This window comes from Pristiophorus japonicus, unplaced genomic scaffold (assembly GCF_044704955.1).
Source record: "Pristiophorus japonicus isolate sPriJap1 unplaced genomic scaffold, sPriJap1.hap1 HAP1_SCAFFOLD_147, whole genome shotgun sequence".
Taxonomy (NCBI): Eukaryota; Metazoa; Chordata; class Chondrichthyes; family Pristiophoridae; genus Pristiophorus; species Pristiophorus japonicus.
Window position 1 is genome coordinate 1,090,157 of NW_027251144.1, and position 18,277 is coordinate 1,108,433.

At 48.2% G+C, this 18,277-nt stretch overlaps 3 non-coding genes across 3 annotated transcripts; 1 reads left to right on the forward strand and 2 right to left on the reverse strand.

The window, feature by feature from the left end:
* Positions 1-1,000: 1,000 nt before the first annotated feature.
* trnan-guu (transfer RNA asparagine (anticodon GUU)) lies at positions 1,001-1,074 on the reverse strand. Its single transcript has one exon. It is a non-coding gene; the product is annotated as a tRNA-Asn (tRNA).
* Positions 1,075-2,324: 1,250 nt separating this feature from the next.
* Positions 2,325-2,396, reverse strand: trnaq-uug (transfer RNA glutamine (anticodon UUG)). Its single transcript has one exon. It is a non-coding gene; the product is annotated as a tRNA-Gln (tRNA).
* A 13,305-nt stretch (positions 2,397-15,701) lies between these two features.
* On the forward strand, positions 15,702-15,789 carry trnap-cgg (transfer RNA proline (anticodon CGG)). The gene is given in 2 exon segments: positions 15,702-15,737; positions 15,754-15,789. It is a non-coding gene; the product is annotated as a tRNA-Pro (tRNA).
* The last annotated feature ends 2,488 nt before the right edge of the window (positions 15,790-18,277 follow it).

Sequence of the window (18,277 nt, forward strand, 5' to 3'; positions counted from 1 at the left end):
GGTAGAAGCCCCGTGAGATCAATCGGTCGAGCATGAGAATCTTAATCTCGAATTTGGGGGTTCGAGCCCCACGTTAACTGTTAAAGCATGTCCCAATTTGCACAGTGTGTTTTCGGTGTCTGGTTCAAAATGTTCATTGATGGCAACATCAACAGGAGACTGGGCAAACAGTGAGAAAGACTTTAGAGCAAAGGTCTGGTTATTGAGAAACACCAAAGGAAATATAAATTCAAGAAACATAGAAAATAGGTGCAGAGGTAGGCCATCGGCCCTTTGAGCCTGCACCGCCATTCAATGTGTTCATGGCTGAACATGCAACTGCAATACCCCATTCCTGCTTTCTCGCCATAGCCCTTGATCCCCCTAGTCTGAAGGACGACATCTAACTCATTTTTGAGAAGAATAACCTCGAAAGGAAATGTGACACCGACACCCAGGACGAAGTGTGAAGGCAGAAGATTAAATGCTGCATTCCTCTGTTCAAAAAATTCCTTTCACAAACATTTCTCTGACCGTAACTGCACAAAACAAAAATGTTCCTTTCAAAGTCATTAAACTTCCGAATTTCCGTGCCCCCCGAATCTCCTGAATCAGATGCCTCTAGTTTTGCCGACTCAATCCATGTCCCTTTGAAATGTTCTGCTTCCACCCACACTATGAAATGTGCCACTAACTTATAGAATCATGGAATGGTCACAGCACGGAAGGCCATTCGACCCGTCGAGCCCGTGCCGACTCTCAGCGAGTCCCACTCCCCCGCCCTTTCCCTGTAGCCTTATTAACAAAAAACAATGTCCCACAACCTTGTTAAATTTTCTGATATCTCTGTTCAGTTCTGTATACACTCAAACTGAATGCTCATAAAAGTATTGGAGTGGGAACTCACTGGATAACAGCACAGCTGGCAATGTTTGTGGAATATATTCGCGCAGCCAAAACGCACAATGACAACCTGGAATCGTGCAGCACCGAATCCACGGGGAAAAACAGTTAAATGCTTCGTCCCTGGGTGGGCTCGAACCAGCAACCTTTCGGTTAACAGCCGAACGCGCTAACCCATTGCGCCACAGAGACTGACGCAAATGCACACTGCAAGACATCCCAAACCAGGGTGTCAGTCAGTTAAAGCTTCAGATTGCTCTGACCGGGATGGAACTTGTCCACTCTCAGTTGTACTTTTCCCAAGTAAAGGGTGGGACATTCATTGTGGATGTGTGGAAGCCAAACACTTTAATCTTTTTTAACTGGACACTCTCCACTAAGGACTGCCGTGTCTCTCTCCATCCTCCTGTGATTGTTTCCTGTATTATCCCATAAGTTCCCCCTTTCAACTCAATCCACTCATTAAGAAATGACCGGACTTCAACTGGAATATCCCCTGAGCCTCCCATTACTAACTGAAGATCCCTTTAATCACGACAACGAAGAGAATGCTCACCCCTCGAACTGATGTGTGGGAAACACTTCTTCCAACAACTCAGCCAACTTTCTGCTTCATGTCGGGGGCTTCGAATGAGCTAACGAACTTTTGAAAATCACGTCGGGGTCACCAAAATGTTGTAAACGGCTGTCTTGCTCTTTTCGCTTCGTTGCTTTTAACGTCGAATTACCCGCACACACTCCGTTGTAGGAAAGGCAGGATCGGGTCTTTTAGTTAAACATTCATACTCAGCAAACCAAATATGAAAGTTAATGAGAACACTTCACAAAGGCAGCTTGCTTCGATTTCCGTGGCTGCTTGAGACACACACCTTCCAAATGTCTAGTGTCTCTGATGTCTGTGTCTCTGCAGTCCATACTGCAGTCATCTTTATACTGAAAAAGCCTTTGAACTCTTATTCTTTGCATTTAGACAATCCAGACGAACTGGTTTCTGAATCGTTTAACAGACAGACTTAATATTGCTTGTTTAACATACAGATCTCATTATATAGTAACAAGTTAAAACTCAAATACAGAACATACAGACATCGTCAAATCGTTTAGTCCTGAATTTCCATTATTCCCACCGTAACAAGGTACTCAAATATATATATCATCCAGACAATGACCAGTTACTCATCTCACTGGCTGAAGGCACCACATTTTCTAACAGTCTCTTTTCCATCCAAACTTCAATCTTCCTGTTTTTTAATCCAAACTTCAGACTGCGTGCTGAAGCAAAGAGTTCAGCAATGCGGGACTGTGCTCCCACAGAGCACAGGATTTGACAACGAGACTTGTCGATCAAGCATCAATGATAAAGGCAATAAAATTGCCCACCAGCACCAGGTATCTTTTACTTGTTTGTCCCAAATTTTCAGCAGCTGGGACAACAAGAATTGAGGTCCCACTGAGATTTGAACTCAGATTGCTGGATTCAAAGTCCAGAGTGCTCTCCATTACACCATGGAGCCAACCACACAACAATCTTTGAAAAAATTCTCAAAAACAACAAAATCATCGCCACCATTACACTTTGGCTCGGCCTTTTCTCATCCACACCGTCAGTTTCCCCTCTTTACGCTCTGCTAATTATCGGCGCAGAGCAATTCACACAGATACCGTCGAGGCTATGGGTTCTCAAGTAGCTGTTTCTGTTTCACACTGTTCATCACAGCTTGTACTTCAGTCTTGCCAGGTAAAAAGTGCGTTGGCATTGCAATGCATTAATGTAAAATGCTTGGCATGAAAAGAAAAGTTTTGTCGAGTGCTAAGGTTCACTAGACTGATTCCCGGGATGGCAGGACCGACATATGAAGAAGACTGGATCGACTGTGTCTTTATTCACTGGCGTTTAGAAAGATGAGATGGGATCTCATAGAAACATATAAAATTCTGATGGGACTGGACAGGTTAGATGCAGGAAGAATGTTCCCAATGTTGGGGAAGTCCAGAACCATGGAACACAGTTAAAGCCATTTAGGACCAAGATGAGGAGAACCTTCTTCACTCAGAGAGTTGTTAACCTGTGCAATTCACTACTGCAGAGAGTTTTTGATGACAGTTCGTTGGATATATTCAAGAGGGAGTTAGATGTGGCCCTTACGGCTAAAGGGATCAAGGGGTATGGAGACAAAGCAGGAAATGGGTACTGAGGTGAATGATCAGCCATCATCTTATTGAGTGATGGTGCAGGCTCGAAGGGTCGAATGGCCGACCCCTGCAAGTATTTTCTGTGTTTCTTTGTTTCTATGCAGTGCCTGCATTTCAAACAGCATCGCTTTTATTGATCCTGCGGAATGCATATTGCACAGATAATCTCAGCACACATTGTGCAGACAAAGGCAGCATTCGACAACAAAGTGATTTGTCCTCCGCTGATTTGTAGCAGATAACTGACGGTTGAACACACGATTTGATAACTAGACTTGTAGATCAAGCATCAATGACAAAGGCAACAAAACTGCCCACCAGCACCAGATGTCTTTCACTTGTTTGTCCCAAATTTTCAGCAGCTGGGACAACAAGCATTCAGGTTCGACTGAGATTTGAACTCAGATCACTGGTTTACTGAGTCCAGAATGCTCACCATTACACCATGGCAACAACCATGACAAAATCTTTGAAACATTTCTCAAAAACAACAAAACCATCTGCAACATTACAATTTGGCTCGGCCTTTTCTCATCCACACCGTCAGTTTCCCCTCTTTACGCTCTGCTAATTATCGATGCAGAGCAATTCACACAGATACCGTCGAGGCTATGGGTTCTCAAGTAGCTGTTTCTGTTTCACACTGTTCATCACAGCTTGTACTTCAGTCTTGCCAGGTAAAAAGTGCATTGGCATTGCAATGTATTAATGTAAAATGCTTGGCATGAAAAGAAAATGCAAATTTTTTCGAGTACAAAACATGCAGTGCCTGCATTTCAAAAGCGTTGCTTTTATTCATCCTGCTGAATGCATATTGCACAGATAATCTCAGCACACATTGTGCAGGTAAAGGCAGCATTAGATAAAAAACTGGATTCTCCTCCGCTGATTTGTAACAGGTAACTGATGGTTGAACACATGATTTCACAACTAGACCAAGCAACACTGACAAAGGCAACAAAACTGCCCACCAGCACCAGGTGTCTTTCACTTGTTTGTCCCAAATTTTCAGCAGCTGGGACAGCAAGAATTGATGTTCCACCACAATTAGAACTCAGATCACTGGTTTACTGAGTCCAGAATGCTCACCATTACACCATGGAACCAATCATGCCAAAGTTTTTGAAACATAGAAACATCGATACATAGAAACATAGAAAATATGTGCAGGAGTTGGATGGCAAAAATTCGTGGGTCAACGTCCCCTGTGTTTGGACTCATTGGAAAGGAAATTTAATTTAGAACTATCAACCAGAAAGTTTGGGATCCTAACTTGAAGAAACTACGAGTTTTATTCGAATTTGGGATTTTACAAGGCAGATTGGTTCCGTGTGGAAAGGGCTGAGAACTAAAGGATCGTTCAAAGAAACCAGTTTGGGTATTGAAACTGTCTGGGATATTGAAGCTGAACAAATTGTCTGGGGAATTGTGTAAACTCGAAAACCCATCTCACCGGGAGACATTAACATAGCAACAATCAACCCAGAGATAGCCAGCCATCACTCAGAGCAGGAAACCCATCCAGCGTATACATAATGACAATGGCCCATCTAGCCCGCATGGAAAATCCAGGCCGAGGCTGACATTGCAAATAACAAAAATCTAATTTTCCCGATCAAGAAACAAATTCAAAAGATCGACACATCCGAGACAGGTTACCATTAATGGGCCCGCCAAAATATAACAAAGAGATATCAAGCCCGCCAAAATTAAAATCAAAGAATCGGGGCTCATTTGGCGCGCAGATTAGAACGGCTCCCAATGTATAACTGGGGCCCTGTTTTTTAACGAAAGAAGGAGAAGGGGAACGAGGGAAAAAGAAGAGAGACCACTGCAGCAGTTTGTAATAAGCATTCCAGAGAGCTTGCTACACAGCCTCCTATGCAGGTCTTCTGAGCTCCAACATCTTCAGCCTCGACGACACTCCTGGACCACACTGACCTGCTACCGAAGGAGAAGAAAGAACATCATCACAGCAGAGAAAGCAGTTCTCAGTAACTTCGGACATCATCATCGTGGCAGCAACTGACCACAGCCAACGTGGTAACATCGAAAACACCGCGACCGACAAATTCTAAGATAAACAGTCCTCAAGAAGAAACCAAAGATTCGAAAGTTTCCCGTCTACAATCTGTTCCTCGATACCAACAGGTGAAACATTACCCAAAAGAATTTAAAACCAATTTCTGACAGAAGAAAGTGGGTACTTACCCATAAATCCAATACGCGCCCTACCGCATCAGCGGACACCACCCAACTGAAGACTACGCAGCAAGAAGTCTTTCACAACATTCAGGGTATGGCAAGCAGAACTTGCAGAGTCCAGTGAACCCCAAAATTGCGAACCACCGCCAACTGACAATAAGAGGATTGGTGAGCATAATCCCTGTTTGCCCGAGAGTTTGACCTAGTCAGAGTTAGGCATTGGGATGTGGGAGGTGTATTATTATTCTGTAACCCCATGAATGTTTGGTAAAGTGTTTTTTTATTCTAGTAATTACAAGCTTGACATTGTACATTCTTACCCTTGTTAAAATTGAGGTTCTTTGCACCAAAACTAGTTGTCTCTTGTTCTTTGTCACATCGCCAAATAAATCTAAAGTCTAGAACCCAGGAAGTGCGAGCGATTCAATCTGCTCAGAAGGTCAGAGATGAACCTGATCCCACACACCACCCCCAAGAGAATGGCGACCGCGGCAGGACTTTGGTGTAAAGGATGTGATGCAGAGATTGCTGTTTTGGAGGAAAGAACCAAGATGACAGAAAGGATTTCCTCCGATGTGTATAAGAAAGTGAATGTCACTCATCAATGCTTGAAACTATCATTAAGGAAGAAATAGCGGGACATCTAGATAGGAAGAGTGCAATCAAGCAGACGCAGCATGGATTCATGAAGGGGAAATCATGTTTAACTAATTTACTGGAATTCTTTGAGGATATAATGAGCATGGTGGATAGAGGTGTACCGATGGATGTGGTGTATTTAGATTTCCAAAAGGCATTCGATAAGGTGCCACACAAAGGTTACTGCAGAAGATAAAGGTACGTGGAGTCAGAGGAAATGTATTAGCATGGATAGGGAATTGGCTGGCTAACAGAAAGGAGAGAGTCGGGATAAATGGGTCCTTTTCGGGTTGGAAATCGGTGGTTAGTGATGTGCCACAGGGATCGGTGATGGGACCACAACTGTGCACAATATACATAGATGACCTGGAGGAGGGGACAGAGTATAGTGGAACAAAATTTGCAGATGACACAAAGATTACTGGGAAGAAAGCGGGTTGTGTAGAGGACACAGAGAGGCTGCAAAGAGATTTAGATAGGTTAAGCGAATGGGCTAAGGTTTGGCAGATGGAATACAATGTCGGAAAATGTGAGGTCATCTACCTTGGGAAAAAAAACAGTCAAAGGGAATATTATTTGAATGGGGAGAAATTAAAACATGCTGTGGTGAAGAGGGACCTGGGGGTCCTTGTTCATGAATCCCAAGAAGTTCGTTTGCAGGTGCAGCAGGTAATCAGGAAGGCGAATGGAATGTTGGCCTTCATTGCGAGAGGGATGGAGTACAAAAGCAGGGAGGTCCTGCTGCAACTGTAAAGGGTATTGGTGAGGCTGCACTTGGAGTACTGCGCGCAGTTTTGGTCACCTTACTACAGGAAGGATATACTAGCTTTGGAGGGGGTAAGGAGACGATTCACTAGGCTGATTCCGGAGATGAGTGGGTTACCTTATGATGATAGATTGAGTAGACTGGGTCTTTTCTCGTTGGAGTTCAGAAGGATGAGGGGTGATCTTATAGAAACATTTAAAATCATGAAAGGGATAGACAAGATAGAGGTTGAGAGGTTGTTTCCACTGGTAGGGGAGACTAGAACGAGGGGGCACAGCCTCAAAAGCTGGGGGAGCCAATTTAAAAGCGAGTTGAGAAGGAATTTCTTCTCCCAGAGGCTTGTGAATCTATGGAATTCTCTGCGCAAGGAAGCAGTTGAGGCTAGCTCATTGAATGTATTCAAGTCACAAATAGATTGATTTTTAACCAATAAGGGAATTAAGGGTTATGGGGAGCGGGCGGATAAGTGGAGCTGAGTCCACGGCCAGATCAGTCATGATCTTGTTGAATGGCAGAGCTGGCTCGAGGGGCTCGATGGCCTACTCCTGTTCCTAATTCTTATGTTCTTATTTAATGGGTGCTTGGTCTGTTGCGCGCTGAGCATCCAGGACACGCTGCGGCCCTGGACACCCAGCAAGGATCATAAGGAATCAGTAGAGAAGGCAATTTGGTTGGCCTGCCTGCAGCGACAGGTCCAACTCCTAGATAAGAACATCGAGTCACTGCAGGCAGAACGATGTTAATGTGCAGAAACATCACATGACAGGGCTATGTCAGAAGAAATGTGTGGAGAGAACTCCGGAAGCTAAAACATGGAAAGACACAGCGAATGGAAAGGTTCAAAAACAGCCAGAACTATTTACAGTGTCAGGTTACCGAGGCTAAGAATAATGAAAAGATACTGTGGGAGGAAAGCACTCGCCTCACCCTTCAAGTAAAAGAGTTGGAGGAGAAGTTAAGAGACGTACAGTAGCTTATAAAGTAGCCAGCACTATTGAGTCAGGAGACCACGGTCCCTGCCAGCAACAAATCAAAAGTTTAACCCTTGCTCTGTCCAAGGCAAAAGGCAAGGTATTCCTAATAAACCCAGGTACGACCCGGGTAAACCTGGAAGAGAAGGAGGAAACTGTTCAAACACCACCTGTGATGCCGGTGACTATACCGGTTCGGCAGCAGGAGGGTGAACGAGTTGTGGGGCGGACAGGGATAGCGGACCACCACCACCTGTGGCACCGAGTTTCAGCTTGGCTTGGCAGCAGGGAGGAGGGGCAGGCGAGCCAGAACAGGAAGGGCCAGAACCAGGGCCAATGTGCCCGGTCCAGCAACAAATGTTTGGCCCGCCCACCGGTGCTGGGGGTCTGGGGCCCCTGGAAAGTCAGTTTGTGGTTCCCCACACGACCCAACAGCTTAGGGCTATGATAAGTCAACTGGGAAAGATCACCCCAAAGGGGGACACCTCGGTCCACTTTACGGAAGTGGAACAGGCAGGGGATATTAACGCGTGTGTTGATGCCGAGATAGCAAAGATGCACCTCCTCTCACTGGACAGCAAGCTGTACAGGTTCCTATCTGCCGAGAGCAAAAGGGGGCAGACGACATGTGCTGCTGTCCAGGAAGATATTCGAGAAGCCATGGGCTGTAATGATGGGAGTCCCTTCTCCAGACCCATGGAAGAGTAGCGCAGGGAAGAGTTCTCCTGCCCCTGCCCAAAAGACCGAGACTGAGAAGCCAGCCCCTCCCCACCCGTTTGATACATTTCTGACTGCGCTGCGAACAATGCTGGATGGCTCTGGGAGGGTAGCCACTGCCACCGGTACCAAAATCCCATCTGCCCCATCCCAGCCAAAACAGTGACCAGAACAGACACAGCCTGTCCACCTGTGTTCGTCGAGTACGATGCGTGGGGGAGACCGACCGTTCAGATGGAGGTGGAAAAGGTGAAAGGGACTGACCTGCTGGATACCGGTGCATCAAGCACCCTTGTCTATGTAAATAACCCCGCCGCCTCACCTCATCTAGCGGGGTCCCCTAGAGCTTGGTGGGTTTCACAGGCACCGAGAAGGTTGGCTCTTTCTCCGTTCCGTTCTCTATTCGTTTAGGAACACTCCACACCAAATGGACTTGTGTCCTGATGAAGTGGGAACAGGAAGGGAGAGGGATCCTGGGGGCTGACTTCATTCGAGGCCATGGGATCCTCGTGGATTTAAGAAACCATTGTCTTTCGGGGTCAGTATGTATGGGACAGGAGAGTGATGTGATGGTTATCCCAGAAAAATGGGGAAAAGGGACGGTGTGTACCATGAAGCCAAGGAGTGTTACAACCTTGAGTCACTGGTCAGTAACACTCCAATGGAGTACCAAGAGTATGTGAGGGCAAACCTTGCAGCTTTTGCCACTCACAAACATGACTGTGGGAGGATAAACGGGGTCGAGGTTAGCATAGATGGTGACCCTATGACCCGACCGTAGAAACAGTATAACTTCCCCAGGGAGGCGGAGGCAGACATGGAAACAGCCTTGGGTTCTTTAGTGAAACAGGGGTATTGAGACCAATAGCTACCCAAGTGAACTCTCCGTTGTGGCCTGTTAAGAAACGGGACAACACCTGGAGAGCCACGGTGGATTATCGAATACTCAACCGTAACATCCCTGGCTGTGCACCCACGGTTGCTGCCGTTGGATGAACTCATTGGAAGTATCCCAGCCTCCGCGACAACCTTCACGGTGCTGGATATTTCCAACGGGTTCTGGTCCATACCTTTAAGAAGAGAAGGTCAGTACAAGTTTGCTTTTACCTTTAAAGGACAGCAATTCACTTGGAACTGTCTCCCTCAGGGCTTCCACAACAGCCCCAGTATTTTCCATCAATGTATGGCCAACTGTTTAAAGAGCTTCAGCAGACCCCAGCAGCTGGTACAGTATGTGGACGACCTGCTCCTGTTCACCGATGAAGGGGAGGAGCATGGTCCACTGCTGGCTGAACTGCTGGAGCTGCTGAAAGAAGAAGGGTTTAAAGTGAATCCCACAAATGCACAGATCGGCCTGAAGGAAGTAAAATTCCTTGGACTGGCTGTGCGCGCTGGGGAAAGGGCCATTGACAAAGCTAGAAGGGAAGCAGTGCAGAAGTTACCAGCTCCCGACACAGTGACAGGAGTAAGATCTTTTCTCGGGCTAACCGTGTACAGCAGAGATCTCATTGAGGATTATGCAGCCACAGCAGACCCTCTGCTCGGACTCCGACACAAGGGAGTGGAGTGGGAATGGGACGAAGGTTGCGAGGCAGCATTTATCCAACTCAATAAAGACCTGCAGACCGTGCCAGCTCTCGGGGGCAAAGAGTTTTCCTGGAGGTAGCAGCCAGTGGGGACAGCCTGAGTGCAGTACTGCTCCAAGAGCGGCACGGCCGGCTGAGGCCAGTGGTCTACTCCTCCAGGATACTCACGGATGTGGAGAAGGGATACTCCAACTTTGAGAGGCACCTCCTAGCCACTGACTGGGCTGTGAAAAGATCACTGATCTTCACAGGGGATCCCCTATCACACTCCTTACCTACCATACGCCCATCCAAATGCTCCTGGACGGGAGGATCAAGGACGGGACAGAGAGCAGTGCCCGCATTGCTCGCTGGACCCTACTCCTCTCCCAGATGGACCTGAGGGTAAAGAGTCTCTGCGAGCCAAGACTCGCAGCCAACATGATCTATCCAGGGTCCGCCCACCGGTGTTCCATAGAAGGGGTATGGGAAATTAGCATAGGTTTTCGGGCTGGGTTACACCGCAGAGGCCAAGAGATCCTTTTGGACGATTCAAGCACGGATCTGCGGGTGAACGACTCACAGGCTGTGGAGTTTATGACCCAGAGACAGGCATTGCCCTGGTGATTAAACTCCCCAGTACGATGAGTGCCCAGCACGCTGAACTGTCTGCGGTGGTGTATGTAGTCACACACCCCGAAGAATTCCCACCCGACACACGATTTTCTCGGACAGTATGTTCACATGCAATTCATGTCTGGAGTACTTGGCTATCTGGTCCCGTCGCGGATACACATCTGCAGACGGGAGACCCCTGGCAATTAAGCCCCGACTGGAAAAGATCATGACAGCCGTGGGGGAGGAAGGGAAGATCTATATACATAAAGTGAAGGCACATTCCACCACTGAACCCCGTAGCGAGGGAAAGCAGCAGGCTGACATGTTGGCCAAGCAAGGTGCGCGCACGGGCAAGCTCTAGGATCCGTACAACCCAGGCCCCATCGCAGCAGTCAGGGGCAGGATTGGGAAGACAGGGAGGGTAGGGGTAGCATTATCCCCGGACCTAAAAACGGTTCAGATCCAAGACCCCGTCCCCAAAACTGTCCTGAACACGCTAGAAAAAGGGGAAAGGGTAGACGGCCCGTACAGAAGACAGAAGGCATGCTGTTCAAGGGGGAGCAATGGGTAGTACCCCAACAACAGCAGAGAGAATTCCTGCAGCTGGCCCACGAGGGTCCAGGAGCAGGACATCCTGGACCTGAGACCACTTGGCAATGGGTGGTACAGGCATGGTGGTGGCCAGGACTCAGGGAAGACGTCTGCGAGTTCTGTGCCAGCTGTCTGGTGTGCGCTGCCAACAACCCCGACCCCCAGAAAAGGAAGGTGTCTATGGGACATATCAGGAGGGTAGAGGGATCCTGGCAGTCGATCCAGGTCGATTACATTGGGCCTCGACCCACTGCCCAGGGAGGTTACCAGTACTGTCTAGTGTTGGTGGATGCATTCACCAAATGGGTGGAAGCCTTCCCATGCCGAACAGCCACTGCCCTGGGAACAGCCAGGATCCTGGTCAGGGAGGTGTTCTCCCGATGGGGACTACCCCAGTACGTGGATTCCGACCAGGGGAGCCACTTCACCAGGCAGGTGATGCAGGAGATTTTAAGGTGCTCAGCATCAAAGAGAAATGACATGTCGCCCACAACCCGCAGTCATCCGGGCCTGTGAAGCGTTTAAACCGCAACATCAAAGAAAGGCTGCGAAAATAGACAGGGGACTCACCCAAGAGGTGGGTAGAGGTCCGACCACTGGTCCTCATAGGGATCCGGGCCAGCCAGTCAAATATCACGGGGTACTCCCCGTTTGAGCTCATGACCGGCAGAGCCAGGCGAACCCCCACCCATGTGTTAGCCCCGGTACTCACGGAAGGTCAGCTTAGGGAAGCGAGCCGGGACAGCTTTGTCAGGAACCTGATTGAACACATTAAACAGATTCACTGGCAGGCTGCTGACAATATGGGAAAACAGCATCGGAGCAACTGACTGCTGCTCGAGCCCCGCAAACACCACGAATGGGAGATAGGGGACCAGGTTATGGTCAGCAACTACGCTCGAGTAGGGGTTTTTGAGGCACTGTACATGGGGCCATACCACATTGTCGACAAGGCAAGCCCCATGATCTGTGCCGTGAAAATGCCTCGCCGTACAAAGTGGTTCCACATAAACCAGTGCAAACTTTTCAACCCCGGGACAGCAGCGAAACGTAAGGGACAGCCAGGAACAGGGAACTGTGCTAAAGGCAGGGACCCACAGCCAGCAGCCTCCGACTGTGGAAATCCCACAGGGGACGTGGCAGACCCATAGACTGTACCCAGAGGGGCGGTGGACTGAGTTACTGGAGGAGCTGGGACTTGGACGCACCCCCAGGGGTCAAAACCCTGAGAAGGACTCTCCGCACGCCACGGCCTAAGGCACCGTGGTCACCAGCGCCCCAATTTAAGTGGTTCAGCCCCGGGAGAGGGACCTGCCGTGAAAGGGTACCTAAGATCAGGGACCAGCCTGCGAGCAGGGACACCCAGCCGGTAGCCTCGGGCGACGAGGGAGCCCCAGAAGAGATAGTGGTGGACCAGCCACTAATTGGGGGTCCCCAGCCCACGGCCCTCAACCAGGCAGAACCCCCAGGGGAAAAAATGAACCAGGCAGCCACCCCCAAAGGAGCGGTGTGCTGTATCACCGGAGGGGACATTCCCCCAATAGTGTGGGACTCAGACCCACCTCCGGTCAGGACACTCCAGGTCCTGCGGTACAGTCCGACCTACTACCGGCCCCGCTGGAAACACAGAGGCCAGGGAAGAAAAGAGAAGGGCAGGAATTAACCTGGCCACCCGGAGATGGGTGGCAGATGTACATAAATAATACGATATGTGTTAAGGTATGTTTAGTAAGAATCTAGCGTAGTGTTTATTATGCATGTAATGATTTCAGGACACCACAACCGAAAAGAAACCACACGTATGGAAGGTGTGAAACGAGTAGAATAGGATAAGGATGTTTATATGAATATAGAAGTTAAGAGTTTCAGCCGACAGCCGGTGACTAAATAGTGACATATGTATTGGGGAAAGGAAAAGACCCCACCTTGTCGGCAGTAAAAGAGGCACTACAAGATCGATAACAACATGAACAGGGTCCTGTTCCTGCTCACCCTGATAAGGATGAGCAGTGACAGCTGAGGAGACGTGGAAGAATCCCCCATTTATGGTCTCAGGAGAGAGAGCACCGATCGTGACTGCAGCGGGTGACACCCCGGGTGTGGAAGAGCTCGCCGTGTACGCCCACGAGGGAAGGTGGCCAGGGTGGATGGGGTCTCATTCCACCCACTACTCCAGCCAGGAAGGGTTTACCTCTGGGGGCCTCCGTTCCATGCCTCAGGATACGGGTCGTTGCTGCGTGGGTCAGTGTCACGGAGGGAAAACGTGTATGTTTGACTTGTAAAGGAAAGATTCCCCTGGGTAGATGGTGCTGGCTCAGGAAGCTGAGCAAGGATGTGGGGGATCAGCACTCTGACTGGGAAAGACTCGGGAATGACATGTACCGTACCATCACGGGGACATGGGGAGGAGTCAAGGTGTGTTAGAACAAGTGGTGGGAGTCTGAACAGGGAATTTACGTCTTCATGTGGTGGACAGAGGAGATCTGTCCTGCAGGCATATCAATCGCCTTTGCCAGGCAATGGCAAGATGAGGGGGAAGGGATGGGGTGGGATTCCAGCCTACACAGGTGAGTGGTCCCACACTTCCCACTCCCAATTAACACCACCAAACTTATAGCACACATTAAGAAACCCCTGCCCACGACCCCGTCAGTGAGAACAATAATAGAAAGGTGTCCGACCACCACCAAGTGACCAGCGAACAGATTAGTATTGGTACCAACCGAAAAGGTGTTATACCAGGGGCTACATTATGCAGTAGCTTCAGATATTTTAAACTTTACCGAGGTGCATATACCTGACTGGTGCCCGAAGGAAACAGAGCAGCTATACCAGGCCCTACTCAGAGAAATGTTCAAGAACTTTTATGAGTTAGAATTTGAGAATGTAGACAAAACAGATATATACATCCTATACGCTAGGGACACCAGGGGCACGGGAAGACCTAGAAGGGGCACCTTGAACGACATTTTAACTGCATATCATGCAGGATCCTCTGTGATAAATAGCCTGGACGATATAGAACTACACATGCAGATACATGGTCGAAAGAACCAACTGGGAAACATCATGAAAGAAGAAAACACAGGAGAAGGCTCAGAGCTACAATAGGACCAGGCTATGATGATCCATTGAAATCATGGCTGAGCTGGAAAAACATGCACAGACAGGGAATGCACTCATACGGGAGGATAGGAATGCTTCTGACCAGGTTGCACAGAACGAGGTGTGTGTGCTGTACGGGGCATGGTTGTTGGGCGAGGGCCGCAACAACCTGGAGGATTTAAAACAAGGTTTAGTCCCCTCCTGGATCAGTAACAAGCAGCTTGCAGCCCTCCACCCGTACATTAATCACGAAGCCTGTGCCAGCTCGGCCTAGCTTCTGAAACTTACCCTGTCCCAGTCGATCGCGATGTTCTAATCACACCATCATGGGGATAGTACTAAGGATGTCGGTCATGGGTGGGACAGCCCTTCGCACACTGTATACAGGGTGGAGAACATTGGAGTCATTCAAGGAGGTGCACATGTTCATTTCACAGCAGTCCCACCCTATGTCATAAAGTGGGAACACGCTGTGACGGGTACTGACCTCTCCGGGTGCACACATAATACTGTGTCCCCAGCACTTGAACACCTATTCTAAACCACAGTGTGGGTTTAAAGCTGCTGGTGCACAGTCTATCAACTGTACCATGGAGGTAATGGCACAAAACCATGTCCCTCCACAGGGAGCATACATCGGGGGTGGGACATATTGTGTCACCACCAGTGCGCCCCACTACCAACATGGACACTTCTGGTGTCCGGTCAGTGACTGCAGTTTTTGCTTTAAACCCGAGGCAGAAGTTCAACTGACCCAGGAACGGATTGTCCCCATTCCTGAACCCTCCACTGTTCACCTCACTGTGAGAGAAAACATCACAAACCTGCAGGATTATTTCTTCAATTGGCGATGAAATTCCCCCACTACCCGAACATCTTACCGCTCTGCTAGCAGCTGTAGTAATCTCACAAAAACATTTCGATTCTCGAGAACAGAAAACAATTGAGATAGGGAGAAAGATTCTAGAGATCACAATTCCACCTTGGTGGGACATTTTCAGAAATATAGAAGTTCCTGCCGGGATCAGAATAGCTTCCCACTTTTTGGTTGTCTGTCAACTCGCGATTATTCTTTACTTATGGTGTCTCACTTGTTGAGTGAAATGCAGAGGCCATCAGGTCAGGCACCAAAGGTGCTGTACGCTCCCTGGCCAAACATGGGGATCGTACAGGGAGGAGTAACACCATACTACCATGAACTCATCCTTTTTTGGTGTGGAAGCATGTCATCCTCGTTTCGAGGGACCGCCTATGATGATGATGATGATGGATACATTAACGTCCCGACAGCTCATTGACTGCAGGAGTGGGACCGTGCGGCACTTCAGAAGACATGTCAAAAAGACAAAGTCACTGATTCCGTCTCATGTGCTCCTCCAATCAGGAATAGCAACAAACTAAAAATGCTTAATAATGGTTACACCTTATCTCCAAATAAACTACACAGTTGGCTTGTTGGTCTAGAGGTATGATTCTCGCTTCGGGGTTGTTATTTGAAATATGCGAGAGGTCCCGGGTTCAAATCCCGGACGAGCCCTCATTTTGCCGCGAATTTTGAATTTGCATCGAACTTTTGCAAAGAAGGACTTGCATTTCTGCAGCGTCTGTCAGGAACTCATGATGCCCCAAAGTGCTTTACAGTCGTTGAGTTGCCTTTGAAATGTTGTCACGTGAGGAAAGATGTGCCCAAGTCACCTCACACGCACCTCAACTCTTTGTGAAGGAGATCATAGAATCATAGAAGTTTACAGCTCGGAAGGAGGCCATTTCGGCCCATCGTGTCCGCGTCGGCCAACAAGAGGCTATCCAGCCTAATCCCACTTTCCAGCTCTAGGTCCATAACCCTGCAGGTTACGGCACTTCAGGTGCACATCCAAGCACTTTTAAAATATGGTGAGGGTTTCTGCCTCTACCACCCTTTCAGGCAGTGAGTTCCAGACCACCACAACCCTCTGCGTGAAGGAATTTCCCCTCTAAACCTTCTACCAATTACTTTAAATTTATGCCTCCTTTTTGATGACCCCTCTGCTAAGGGAAATAGGCCCTTTCTATCCACTATATCTAGGCCCCTCATAATTTTATACACCTCAATGAAGTCTCCCCTCAGGCTCTGTTCCATGGAAAACAAATCCAGCCTATCCAATCTGTCCTCATGGCTAAGATTCTCCACTCCCGGCAACAGACTCGTAAATCTCCTCTGTATCCTCTTCAGTGCAATCATGTCCTTCCTGTAAAATGGCGACCAGAACTGCACGCAGTACTCCAGCAGTGGCCAAACCTGCCCCACCGACCACATCTCTTGTATTCTATTCCTCGGATAATAAAGGCAAGCATTCCATATTCCTTCTTAACCACCTTATCGACCTGGCCTGCTACTTTCAGGGATCTGTGGACATGCACTGCCTGGTATCTGGGGAGGACCCAGCAGATTGGAAAACTGCAAATTTAATGCCCCTATTTAAAAAAGGAGGAAGACAAAAAGCAGGAAACTATAGACCAGTTAGCCTAACGTCTGTGGTTGGGAAAATGTTGGCGTCCATTATTTAAAAAGCAGCAGCAGGACATAGAAACATAGAAACGTAGAAGGCAGAATATTATCTGAATGGTGACAGATTAGGAAAAGGGGAGGTGCAACGTGACCTGGGTGTCATGGTACATCAATCATTGAAAGTTGGCATGCAGGTACAGCAGGCGGTGAAGAAGACACATGGCATGTTGGCCTTCATAGCTGGGGAATTTGAGTATTGGAGCAGGGAGGTCTTACTGCAGATTTAAAGGGCCTTGGTGAGGCGTCACCTGGAATATTGTGTATCAGTTTTGCACCACCATTCAATAAGATCATGGCTGATCATTCAGCTCAGTACCCCTTTCCTGCTTTCTATCCATACCTCTTGATCCCTTTAGCCTTAAGGGCCACATCTAACTCCCTCTTGAATATATCTAACAAACTGGCATCAACAACTCTCTGTGGCAAAGAATTCCACAGGTTAACAACTCTCTGAGTGAAGAAATTTCTCCACATCTCGGTCCTAAATGGCTTCCCCCTTATCCCTTAGACTCTGACCCCTAGTTCTGGACTTCCCCAAACATCGGGAACATTCTTCCTGCCTCTAACCTGCCCAGTACCATCAGAATTTTATTTGTTTCTATGACATCCCCTCTCATTCTTCTAAACTCCAGTGAATGCAGGCCCAGTCGATCCAGTCTCTCCTCATATGTCAGTCCTGCCATCCCGTGAATAAGTCTGGTGAACCTTCGCCGCACTCCCTCAATAGCAAGAACATCCTTCCTCAGATTAGGAGACCAAAACTGATACACAATATTCCAGGTGACGCCTCACCAAGGCCCTTGAAATCTGCAGTAAGACCTCCCTGCTCCAATACTCAAATTCCCCAGCTATGACGGCCAACATGCCATGTGTCTTCTTCACCGCCTGCTGTACCTGCATGCCAACTTTCAATGATTGATGTACCATGACACCCAGGTCACGTTGCACCTCCCCTTTTCCTAATCTGTCACCATTCAGATAATATTCTGCCTTCACGTTTTTGCCACCAAAGTGGATAACCTCACATTTATCTACACGAGACTGCATCTGCCATGTATTTGCCCACTTACCGAACCTGTGCAAGTCACCCTACAGCCTATTAGCATCCTCCTCACAGCTCACACCGCCACCCAGCTTAGAGTCACCTGCAAACTTGGAGATATTACAATCAATTCCGTTGATTCCATCTAAATCGTTGATGTATATTGTAAATAGCTGGGGTCCCAACACTGAGTCCAGTGGCATCCCACTAGTCACTGCCTGCCATACTGAGAAGGACCCATTATCCCTGCTCCCTGCTACCTGTCTGCCAACCAGTTCTCTACCCACATCAATACATTACCCCCAATATCATATGCTTTAATTTTGCAAACTAATCTCTTGTGTGGGACCTTGTCAAAAGCTTTTTGAATGTTCAAACACATTACATCCACTGGTTTTCCCTTGTCCACTCTGCTAGTTGCATCCTAAAAAAATT